This window comes from Saccopteryx leptura, chromosome 1 (assembly GCF_036850995.1).
Source record: "Saccopteryx leptura isolate mSacLep1 chromosome 1, mSacLep1_pri_phased_curated, whole genome shotgun sequence".
Lineage (NCBI taxonomy): Eukaryota > Metazoa > Chordata > Mammalia > Chiroptera > Emballonuridae > Saccopteryx > Saccopteryx leptura.
The window spans coordinates 42484818-42497368 of NC_089503.1; positions in this window are offsets into that span (position 1 = coordinate 42484818).

Below are 12551 nucleotides of genomic sequence, written 5' to 3' on the forward strand. Positions count from 1 at the left end.
AGAAGGAGTGGGTGTATTCTAAAGCTAGCAAAGCTGGCATGGTTTGTCTTGAGGGTTTTTATCTTTCTTCTGTGGTCAGAGAATCTTAGGGGAAGGTTTCAGTAGAATATGTGTCAGCTTTCCACGTGTGTTCTTTAATATGCTGATGCAAATAGGGGAGTTTGAGATTATTCTCTGGTTGGCTTCACTTCACTTCTATCTTGGATTTGTCTGGCCCTAGCCAGATTTTTATTATTTGTTCCCCTGATTTTATCTGTCCTTGGATTTGGCTGGCACAAATGGCATTAATTGAGTTCCTGTTCTTTATCTCCCTGACCAGGATGATTTAAGCTATTTATTCTCTGGTCAGGAAGGAGAGGTATAAACCATCTGTTCTCAATTGTCCTTGGTTAGGGAAGGTAAGATATTGCCATTCACTAGCTGTCTGTAAATTAGTGAACTTGTTTAATTATCTTGTCTGTTTCCCTATTCCACTTGTTAAAGCATTTTCCCAGCTTCCTAATAGACTGTCTCATTACTATCACATGATAAACTTACATTACTTTTTTTTTTTTATCTTACATGACTTAAACTGGAACTTCAATTTATATCTTTAGAATACTTCAGTGCAACACCTAAAGGCTGCCTCTCCAGCCTAACAGCTCTGCTCCGCTCCTCAATGATCTACTCTGCTCTGTATTGGTCAGCTCCACTCTGCTCTGGCAAGACATCTTAGATGCTCCAGTTCAGCCAGTGAGATACTGTAGTCTTCCGCCTTTGGTGAAAAGGGAAAGTGTGCTGAGCCAGAGGAGAGCTGGCCAATAGAGACAGGAGTATTTGCCCCTAGTCTCCAATGAGTCAGTCCTCATGTAAATGAGGCCGCCAAATCCTCCCAGTTTGATTGGTCCAAAAGGCACTGTCCAGATTGGTCAGAATAGAGCTGTTCTGATTGGCCAGAACTCCACAGCTCTAACTGAATGAGGAAAGTTCCAGTACTATCAGTTGTTATCAGCCTCCAGGAATTTCTTTATAAGGGTTGGCTCAGATGGCAGAAACCGTGCAAGAAGGCAGTTCAGCGCAGAAATAAGCAGTTCAGTGCAGAGGCAGGCAGTTCAGCACAGGTTCCTCTGTGAAGTGCAGTTTGCATGAGAGGTCCCTGTGAAGAAATCACTGCTAGACTGTTTTTCAAAATTTGAGACCAGTTAGCCACAAGGAGTCCTTCTTAGTAGGTGTCATCTTTGTCCCCCCCCCCCCCCTCAGCGTTCACAAACCCAAGCACACAACAGAAGCTTCACAAGTGTTTTTCAAACAAATAAGTGTATATTCTTAAGAGTTTATGGAAGTCTTTGACTTTTCATGTCCTTTACTGCTGCACAGCATTGAGACATGATACTCAAATGCTAGTTAACAGGTCATTTATATAAGACACATTGTGTTCAGCTTGCTTTTGGAATGTCACATACAATTTGGAACCATGTATATATATTGGATTTTACTTATTGATTTTAAAGAGAGAAAGAAGGGGGAGGCGCAGGAAGCATCAATTCGTAGTAGTTGCTTCTTGTATGTGCCTTGACCAGGCAAGCCCAGGGTTTCCAACCGACGACCTCAGCATTCCAGGTTGACACTTTATTCAATGCATCACCATGTCAGGTGAAACCATATTTAAATACATAAAAATATGCAACAAGTAATTAGAATGGTAAGGAAAAGACATAGATATAAGGACATACATACAAGGACAATACAGCAGAGACAGTAGATATTGTCAACCACTCTGTTTTCCTTTAAAAGCCACCAATTTCTTCCTGAGCACAGGAAATCTCCTAAATAAAAGACTGCATTTCCAAGCCTCTCTTGGAACTAATTGTGGCAATATGACCAAGTTCTGACCAAAGTAATATAAATGGAAGTGTTTTGTGTGACTTCTGGGAAATGTCCTTAAAGGGAAGGATGTGCTCATTACCCCCTTTCTTCTGCAGCTGCAGGAACCTAGACACAATGGCTAGAGCCTAAGAAGACATTTTGGACGATAGTGTAGAAGTAATGTATTGAGTACAAGGGGACAGCAAAATAGAAAAGTGCTGGGTCTCTGATGACTTGTGAAACTTCCTACCAGTCTTAGAATACCTCTGAACTTGTAGAACATAAGAAACAAAGTCAATAAGCCAGTCTTATTTGAAATGTTTTCATTTTTAGCAGAACGTAATCCTAATCACTAAAAATGGTAAAAAGGAATTGAGCCAGTTTTGCTTGGAGTAGACTAAGGTTTAAGACATAGTGTTTGTTAGTCATTAAATCTCCGAAAAGCTAACACCTAAGTATATGGGCAGACATGTTATATTGTTTTTGAAGGCAGAGTAAGGTTCCTATGTGTAATATATGACAAGACAGACTTTGACTCCATATTAAGAATAGCTTCTCTGACAAAGAAATGAGCCATTTCGCCTGACCAGGCAGTGACACAATGGATAGAGTGTCGGACTGGGATGCGGAGGAGCCAGGTTCGAGGCCCCAGGGTTGTCAGCTTGAGCGCGGGCTCATCTGGTTTGAGCAAAAAGCCCTATAGCTTGAACCCAAGGTTGCTGGCTCCAGCAAGGGGTTACTCGGTCTGCTGAAGGCCCAGGGTCAAAGCACATATGAGAAAGCAATCAATGAACAACTAAGGTGTTGCAACGTGCAATGAAAAACTAATGATTTATGCTTCTCATCTCTCTCCATTCCTGTCTGTCTGTCCCTGTCTATCCCTCTCTCTGACTCACTCTCTGTCTCTGTAAAAAATAAAAAAAATTTTAAAAAAAGAAAGAAATGAGCCATTTCAAGTCATCTCACGGCAATCATTTACTAAACTCTAAATGAAGATGTTGCTCTGAGTCTTTTCCTTTCCCATTTCAGCTTAGATTTAGCAGTGGTTTTCACGACACTTGTTTTTGGTGGTAAACCCATTGTGAAAAAGTTAGGACTGAAATGCAAAAAAAAAAAAAAAAAAAAAAAAAGGATTCTCAGAAAATTAATATCAAAAGACAAAAAATACAATTTTTACTAAACAGACATAATATTATTTCCAAAGGCATAATTTCAATTTATATACCGAACCCTCATTGTTGAATAACACTGATATGAAGACCAGCATCAGTCACAAAACATACTTTGAGAAGCACTGATCTAAACAAATGTAAATTAAGGGCTATTCTATAAAAGAATTGACTTATACTCTCAAAAATGATCTGTCATGAAAGACACACAAAAGCTTAAGAGCTATTTCAGATCAAGAGAAATGAAAGAGACATGACAACTAAATGCAAAGCTTAATCCTGGATTAAATCAATCGTGGGTCATGAAAAAAATTACTATAAAGGAAAGTATTGAGGCAAATGGTGAAATCTGAATGTGGGCCATATATATTGAACTAATAGTACTGCAACAATGTTAAATATCTGAATTTGATCATTATAAGGTGGTTATTAAAAACAATGTCTTTATTCTTAGGAAATACATATTTAGGGTAGAGGATCACAATCTCTGCAACTTAATTCTGAAATGCTTCAGAGGAAAAGAAAAAGAATTTTTTTTTTTTTTTTCCTGAAGCTGGAAACAGGGAGAGACAGTCAGACAGACTCCCGCATGCGCCCGACCAGGATCCACCCGGCACGCCCACCAGGGGCAATGCTCTGCCCACCAGGGGGCGATGCTCTGCCCTTCCGGGGCGTCGCTCTGCCGCGACCAGAGCCACTCTAGCGCCTGGGGCATAGGCCAAGGAGCCATGCCCAGCGCCCGGGCCATCTTTGCTCCAATGGAGCCTTGGCTGCGGGAGGGGAAGAGAGAGACAGAGAGGAAGGAGGGGGGGGGGGGTAGAGAAGCAAATGGGCGCTTCTCCTATGTGCCCTGGCCGGGAATCGAACCCGGGTCCCCCGCACGCCAGGCCGACGCTCTACCGCTGAGCCAACCGGCCAGGGCTCTAAAAGAAAAAGAATTATACAGAGAGAACTTGAGCACAAATGTGGCAAGATGCTAATGACTAATAAATCTAGAAATGTGCATATTAGAATTAGTTGTAGTATTATTGCAATTTTTTATTAGGTTTGATTTTTTTTTTTCAAAATAAACATTTAAAAACATATCTACATACACAACTAAAAGTAATGTGTGATCCTGGATAAGCTCTTGGCCTAGAAAAAGCATGTTAGTGGCAAACTGGCAAATTTTGCAGATTAGTTAGGACTGTATTAAAATCAATTGCCTGATTTTTTATTTTTTAGTGGGGAGGGGACAGACAGGAAGGGAGAAAGATGAGAAGCACCAACTCATAGTTGTGGCACCCTAGTTGTTCATTGAGTGCTTTTGACCGAGGGGGCCCCAGCCGAGCCAATGACCCTTGCTCAAGCCAGCGACCTTGGGCTAAAGCCAGTGACCAGGAGTCATTACTATGATCCCACACTCAAGCCGGCAACCCCACACTCAAACTGGTGAACCTGTGCTCAAGCCGGATGAGCCTGTGCTCTAGCCAGTGACCTGGGGGTTTTGAACCTGGTCCTCAGCATCCCAGGCTGATGGTCTATCCACTGTGCCACCACCTGATCTTAATAACTTTGTAAGATGTTAAATTTGGGGAAGTTAGATGAAGGGTATATGAGAATACTTTGTACTATTTTTGCAAGTTTTTTGAGTCTCAAATGATTTCAAATTGAAAAGTTAAAGAAAAAAATTAAACCCTTATAGTCTAGAACTCCTAGACTTTTCCCTCTAAACTCTAGAAGGAAAAATATCATATATAGTTGACCCTTGAACAGTGCAAAGGTTAGGGGTGTGAAATCCCTGCACAGTTGAAAATCATGTAAAATTTTTGATTCCCTCAAAACTTAACAGTTTACTGATGACTGGAAGCCTTATTAATGACATAAATAGTAGAGTAACACATATTTTGTATGTATTATATACTGTATTATTACAATAAAGCAAGAAAAGAACATCATAAGGAAGATAAAATACATTTAGAGTATTTATTGAAAAAATCCGCATATAAGTGGACCTGCACAGTTTGAACCCTTATTGTTCAAGGGTCAACTCTAGTTAGAAAGTGACAGAGCCAGGGTCATAATATCCAGTCCCCAGTACTTTCTACCATACTATTATCATAGATTCTCTGCCGCTGCAGTATCTTCCTATTAAATGGTTCTTGAATTGAAGTGGAAATGTTTCCTACATATTACACCAACACTAGTGTGTGCATGCATGTAGCTATAAATCCTCTGAAGTGACATCTAAATGCTTAAAGAAGAACGAACTTCATAACATTAGGTTTCCTCTCCAGTATAGATTCTCTAATGTTGAAAATGTTCATGTGTTTTCCACATGATTTACCAGCAGTTCCTAAATCTGCCCTCACATTAAAATCACCTGGAGCTCTTTTGAAAATTCTAAAGCCCAGACCACACTACAGAAGAAAGAAATCACGTCGCTGAAGATGGGACCTAGACATCGGTATTTTTTGAAGCTCTTAGGTTTCCAATACACAGATGAATCTGGAAACCACTGTGATTTCCCCTTCAATGCTATTACTGAAAAAAATGGAAGCAGGGGAGGAAAAGGTGTCCACTGGGCAATCCTGGAGAAGGGTTCCTTCATTGGTGAGTGATCTAAGGCCTGCAGATTTTTTTACTCTATAATGTTAGTGTTTTGCAAGTACCATATTTTTTGCTCCATTAGACGCACTTGACCATAAGACACACCTACGGTTTTAAGGAGGAAAATAAGAAAAAAATATTCCGAACGAAATGGTGTGTTAAAATATTTAATAAAATATACCACAATGGCCCTGGCCAGTTGGCTCAGCAGTAGAGTGTCGGCCCGGCTTGTGGAAGTCCCAGGTTCGATTCCCGGCCAGGGCACACAGAAGCACCCATCTGCTTCTCCACCCTTCCCCTCTCCTTCCTCTCTGTCTCTCTCTTCCTCTCCCGCAGCCAAGGCTCCATTGGAGCAAAGTTGGTCCGGGCACTGAGGATGGCTCTGTGGCTTCCACCTAAGGTGCTAGAATGGCTTTAGTTGCAACGGAGCAATGGCCCAGATGGGCAGAGCACCGCCTCCCTAGTGGGCATGCCAGGTGGATCCCAGTCAGGTGCATGTGGGAGTCTGTCTCTCTGCCTCCCCGCTTCTCACTTCAGAAAAATACAAAAAAAAAAAACCTCCTACAGTATTTCAACAATGTAAACTCAACAGCAGTATTAACAACCATTAGCACTATTATTAACAAATGAGAAGAGACTTCAATGTTCAAATACTCTTCTAGTTGTCCGGGAACCCACAGCAGCTAAAAAAAAAAAGAACATTCGCTCCATAAGACACACGGGCATTTTCCCCTCCACTTTTGGGGAAAAAAAGTGTGTCTTATGGAGTGAAAAATATGGTAATCCATTATTTCAACATTGTCAAATTTGTCTTGTTCTCCAGAAAAATTACAGATATATTTTTCTGACTTTACATTTAATATAATTAAAAATGAACCTGTACAAATGGCTAGAATAATACTTTTATTTTTTTCCAAATAATTTTTTTAATTTAATTGTGTTTACATAGATTCTAGGGTCACCCTGAATGCCTCCCCACTCCCCCCATTCCCTTCAACATCTCCTTTGCCCCTCTTCCTACAGCGCCCTCCCCCCTTCCCTTCAGGTTTATCCCATCCTATCATCCCCTTTCCCTCTGTCCTCTTTTCCTCTGGTCCCTTTGATCCCTCCTCTGTCTCAATTCCATTCCTCAGTTCTCATTGTTCATTGGATTCCTCAAATGAGTGAGGTCATATGATATTTTCCTTTCTCTGCCTGGCTTATTTCACTCCAGAATAATACTTTTCAACAACTATTGCACTGAAAGAATTTTTACAACATATAGTCAACAAATTCAAATACAGCGGGTCCTCAGGTTGCCACACAGTTCTGTTTCTATGATGTAACCCAAATTTTGGTATAAGTCGAAACACACCCTCACCTAAGTCACTTACCTATCTTAACACAGTTGTAAAATCATAATCTAGAACATAAAAACACAACTAAGCTAAAAATGGTGTAGGTAAGCGTACTGGGGGACAACAGCTCCCTCACTCATACGCCACGTTACTGCATATTCTTCCGCCCCACGCAACCAAACTACTTTGCCCACGTAGTCCGTAAATACAATGCTAACTACATAAGCCGAAACACTCACATCTTAATTTTTTTAAGTTTTTATGGAAGTGAGCACCATAAACTTGAAACATTGTATGTTGAGGCTATCCTAACCTAAGGATCCCCTGTATAACAAAGTTGTATAAAGCTTCTGTCTTCCTGATAATCAAATTGAATATTTCTTTGTAGTTTTAAAGATAGTCCAATTATCTAAATAAGACAAGAAGAATTAAGTACACTTAAGACTAATACAATTACTTTCCAAAGTTTAAAATTCATAGAACATTTTTGGCCACATACTTACCAAAGGTTAAATTTTTAATTCAACATTTAAATTGAAAAAATTCCACAATCCTTCTAAGTTAGTAGCAAAGTCAATTGTCTTTAAAATCCTGACTTTAAAATAAGATGTATAAATCATTAAATGTTTTTTATAACATAATAAATAGTGATGAAATATGGATTAAGCAGCTTCATGGGGCTTATTATTAGGCCCGCTGTAGGTCACTTCCTTCCGTGGGTCAAATAAGTTTGTAAAATATGATATTTATGTTTGCTCGCTTATAGTTTGCATTGGGGACTGGGCAGCGCCAGGTATATGTGGTCTCTGAAATTGCAAATTACTTTTCTGCTTGGGAAGGGCCACTTTTTGCTAATGTTTGCTGGAAGAGAGGTTTTCACAATAGAAAGTTTTGGAAAGAGCAGAAGGAGGAGAAAAAGCCAGTTTTGCAGAGAAAGAGCAGAGAGAATGCAGTGTGCTGAAGAAGAAGAAGCCATGTGCAGAGAGAGAAGGTGTGCAGATGGGAAACCAGAGCTGAGGGGCTTTGTGAGCTCCCCTGAGATTAGTGGGGCTTTTGATTCTAGGAGAAACTGGAGAAGATTCTCCTGGTTGTGCAACCAGAGAATGTGTCAGCGGCTTTGGGAGCCCTGAGTGAAAGGGAAGTGTTTTCCCTACCTGTTTGCTCCTCAGCCAGTGAGAGACTTTAATAAAGGAATGGCCCACCAGTTTTTGGCTCCACTGTTTTTTTTTGTTGTTTGTTTTCCAGAGACAGAGAGAGAGTCAGAGAGAGGGATAGATAGGGACAGACAGACAGACAGAAACAGAGAGAGATGAGAAGCATCAATCATTAGTTTTTTGTTGTGGCACTTCGTTGTTCATTGATTGCTTTCTCATTTGTGCCTTGACCATGGGGCTACAGCAGACTGAGTAACCCCTTCCTTGAGCCAGCGACCTTGAGTCCAAGCTGGTGAGCTTTGCACAAACCACGTGAGCCAGTGCTCAAGCTGGCAACCTCGGGGTCTCAAACCTGGGTCCTTTGCATCCCAGTCCAACGCTCTATCCACTGCGCCGCCTGGTCAGGCTCCACTGTTTCTTTACCATCTGCTGGATCCAATGACAACCTGCATGTGAATGGCCACGACAGTGGCGGCCCCTGGCCTTACACCTTCATAAAAAGGAAAGGCAATAATAAAAAAATTTTTTTTTCATGTTTAAGTTCCAGAAGACATGTTTGTCAGAAGACACAGAATAACTAATGGTCTACCCTCCAGTCCCATTTTAGGCAAAAGCTTACATATAAAAGCATATATATTCCTCCAAAAAATATGGTGTTTCAATTAGAATCTATATTAATTGATATATAGATATTTTGAAAATCCCAAGGGTTTATTATTACTTGTGTGTGCTAATGGATGCTGGACTACCAGCTTCAGAGGAAGAAACTTCCTCACTGAAGAAGGGCTCCTTCGTCACTTTCACTGCTTTATTTCAGCCTCCAGGGCTCTTCCATTCTTAGGTCCGGAAACTGGGTAGAGAGGCGCAGATAGAACTATCCAGAAGTCACCAGAGCCATCACAAAAGAATGAAACAGTTACTCTGGGCATTCATCCACTGGCTTCAAAATGTTCTCCTTAAAATAAAATACTTAGCCTCTATTGTATCTTTTATATAAATCTTTTGAAAATCAATCCTGTCTTAATAAAGTCATATCTACATCTTGATTAGTAATACAACAGATTCTCTTAGAGAAAAGATGGATAGTTTAGGACTGTGAGGAAAGGTGGGAATTCATTTGAAAGGCCTGATAATAAGTCCCCGAAGCTGATGAATGTAAAATGTTGGAACAGCTGACAGTGGTGCTACATATAACGTTCTACATCCCTCAAAGCTTTCTTCAGTGACTAGGGAGGTGCATTAGAAATATAATAATAGAAGCCCTGGCCGGTTGGCTCAGTGGTAGAGCGTCGGCCTGGCGTGCAGGAGTCCCAGGTTTGATTCCTGGCCAGGGCACACAGGGGAGGCGCCCATCTGCTTCTCCACCCCTTCCCCTCTCCTTCCTCTCTGTCTCTCTCTTCCCCTCCCACAGCCGAGGATCCATTGGAGCAAAGTTGGCCCGGGCGCTGAGGATGGTCCGTGGCCTCTGCCTCAGGCGCTAGAATGGCTCTGGTCACAACAGAGCGACACCCTGGATGGGCAGAGCATCGCCCCCTGGTGGGCATGCCGGGTGGATCCCGGTTGGGCGCATGCGGGAGTCTGTCTGACTGCCTCCCCGATTCCAACTTCAGAAAAATAAAAAAATAAATAAAAATTAAATAAAAAGAAATATAATAATAGAAAATTCAGTGCAGAAATAGGAAAATGGGAGAGTACATAGAGAGGAAAGAACTTAATTGAAATTCAGATCATCCAGGCAAAAGAAATGAAGAAAAATAAATGATGCTACTTCTCTTCTAATCCGAGATTGCTGAATTTATGTCCTGATCTAGTCCCCCCCCAAAATTTTTTTCCCTTTATTAACAACCATGAGACAGAAAATGTCTGATGGGGTACACAATGTATTCTTTTTAACTATTCTTATTTAAGGAGAGTATTAAAAAGCTAAAGAATTGGACAAGGGATAATCACCAGTTTGGTTCATTCCATCAAAGGGAAGTAGTAAAGAGTCAAGGACTCTACTCATGAGTCCCCATTTTCCTTCAGGATTAAGAGCGCTGTCCACAGTGCTCAGAAACCACTGCTTGTCTAGCTCTAGAAAACCTGCTTGTCTAGTTCTAGAAAACTTGACTTGTCTAGCTCTAGAAAACCTGACTTGTCTAGCTCTAGAAAACCCGACTTTACTGCAAATGTAGTTTTCTTTAGGTCAAGATCAACCTTGAATCTCAATAAAACACATCATGAACATCAAAGTCAGTGAAAATACATACACATCAAAGCAAATGAGAAATGTACAGGATCTGAACTCAGAAAAAATTAAGCTACAAATTCTAAGATACACTTACTCAATGCTGAGGCATGAGAAGGAATCACTAAATAAAGATGACGGTTTTCAATTGTGTTTGACACAAATGCTTCAATACTATCATAAAAACGTTAAAAATATGAAGGGGAATGGCAAATATGTTTTTAAAATGAAATTATCTGTAAGGCCAATACTCAAACAAGGGAATATTTACAGAGTATCAAACCCCAAAAGTGTAAAATTCAAAAGTAAAACATTTAAATCGTATCAACTCTCATATCACTAAAAGTAAATATTTGAAATAGACTGAAGTTGAACAAAAATAACATTTTAGTACAATTCATAGGGGATGGCAAGAGAAGTGTTACTTTTTCTCAATTTTAAAGCACTCATGTCAGAACTTTAAAATCATGGGGGAAATAAGTCACTCATTTTTTTTAAGATTTTATTTATTTATTTTAGAGAGAGGAGACAGAGACAGAGACAGAGAGAGAAGGGAGGGAGGAGCAGAAAGCATCAACTCCCATATGTGCCTTGACCAGTGTTCCAGGTCGACGCTTTTACCCACTGCGCCACCACAGGTCAGGCCAAATTAGTCATTTTTAAATTCCCTGCAGTAGCAGAATTATACGAATTGTAAAATAAAAAACCATTTAAACATTTTTTTCTTTTCCTGGGCAGGGGAGGAGAAGACAGCCCAGGAGCCCGGCTGCTCTGCGACATAGGAAACCTGGATGGAGAAGCAGGCCAGGTCCTCTGCCAATGGTTTAGCACCAGGTTCCCTATGAAACGTACCTTGAGTGAACCATTTTAACATTTTAATTACAAGATATATACTCATAATCCTGGAAATTGTCAGAGACTATACTTATTCCTAAAGAAAAACAAAAGGAGGTAAGAAAATTTGCATAAAAATAGTCAAATCTATTGTTTGTAATAGGTTATATACAAATATAAACAGAAGAAAACTTGTTTACAAGTATGCAGAGCTTTGAAGGCAACAGGAAGGGTGAGAGTTTAAAGAAAAAATACAATCAAGGACTGGCTGACAACCAAGATGGTACATGACATTCATCATCAAGAACATGACTGTTCTTGATTAAATGTGTACTAAAAGCTCTGTGATGAAAACTGCAGACATCTATAAACATGAAATGTAGTTTTTCTACCTAATTCAACAAGCCATATTTGGGGGGGAAAATCTAAATCCCTAAATTGAATCAAAGGTTTCATTGGGTTTGTTTTGCTCTGCTTTTGTCTGAATAAACACGTTGGTATACTGGTAACCATAAATTCTAAGTTTTCAACTTGGTGTACTCACCACTTGCTGTGGTTGCTTGTTCTGGTTCAGTTCTTAGATTCTTTAAGAAATGTTTATTAAGTCATAGCTAACTATTCATTTAAAAAATAAATTATAACATGAATAGGAAGAATTTGAGTCACACTAATGATAGTGTTTTTTTAAAAAAAAAAAAAGGATCCGATTTCCTTCAAATCTCACACCTTGAAAGCAAGTTATCATTAAAGTCTTCCATTTTATCACCCACAAGGAACTAAACAGTAAACTTTGCATTTTACACAATATACCTTAATCTCTCAATCCCAACAAAAACAAGTGAATTATATAAAGTCAGAGGTACCAGTGGTCAAGGTGCCTGCAGAATTCTCTAGCAGGTTCTTCAGGGGATAAAAATCTTGCATGAAAATGATGAAGTTCATCATCTAATTCTGGCTCTTTTTCAATTTCTTCTTGATTGTACTGCAGTTATAAAACAGATTACATTTTTCCCACTAATTAGAACTGGGTTTGTCAAAATTTCACCCTAAAGAAAATACTTTCCTTAACCTTCTCTTTTATTAGGTTGGCTATCTTAAAAATCACATTATCACAAAACATTAAACTTTTCTTTAGATTTTCCTCAAGTGAAAACCAGATTTGGATTTAGGCTTATGTAATACAAATCTGCTCAGTTAGCATAAAAATCATGTTGTTTTGAACAAAACTTGGTTAAAGCACATATCAAAGGATTGTTATGGCTATTCCTAAAATTGCAGTTCTCTTTAATGAGAGTTAAAAATTATAGTGGACCATCATCCTTTAAAATAAAATTTTAATTGTATAGACCTAAGTATACTAAAAAAGTACATGCTTCATGAAAATTTGTATATGAAA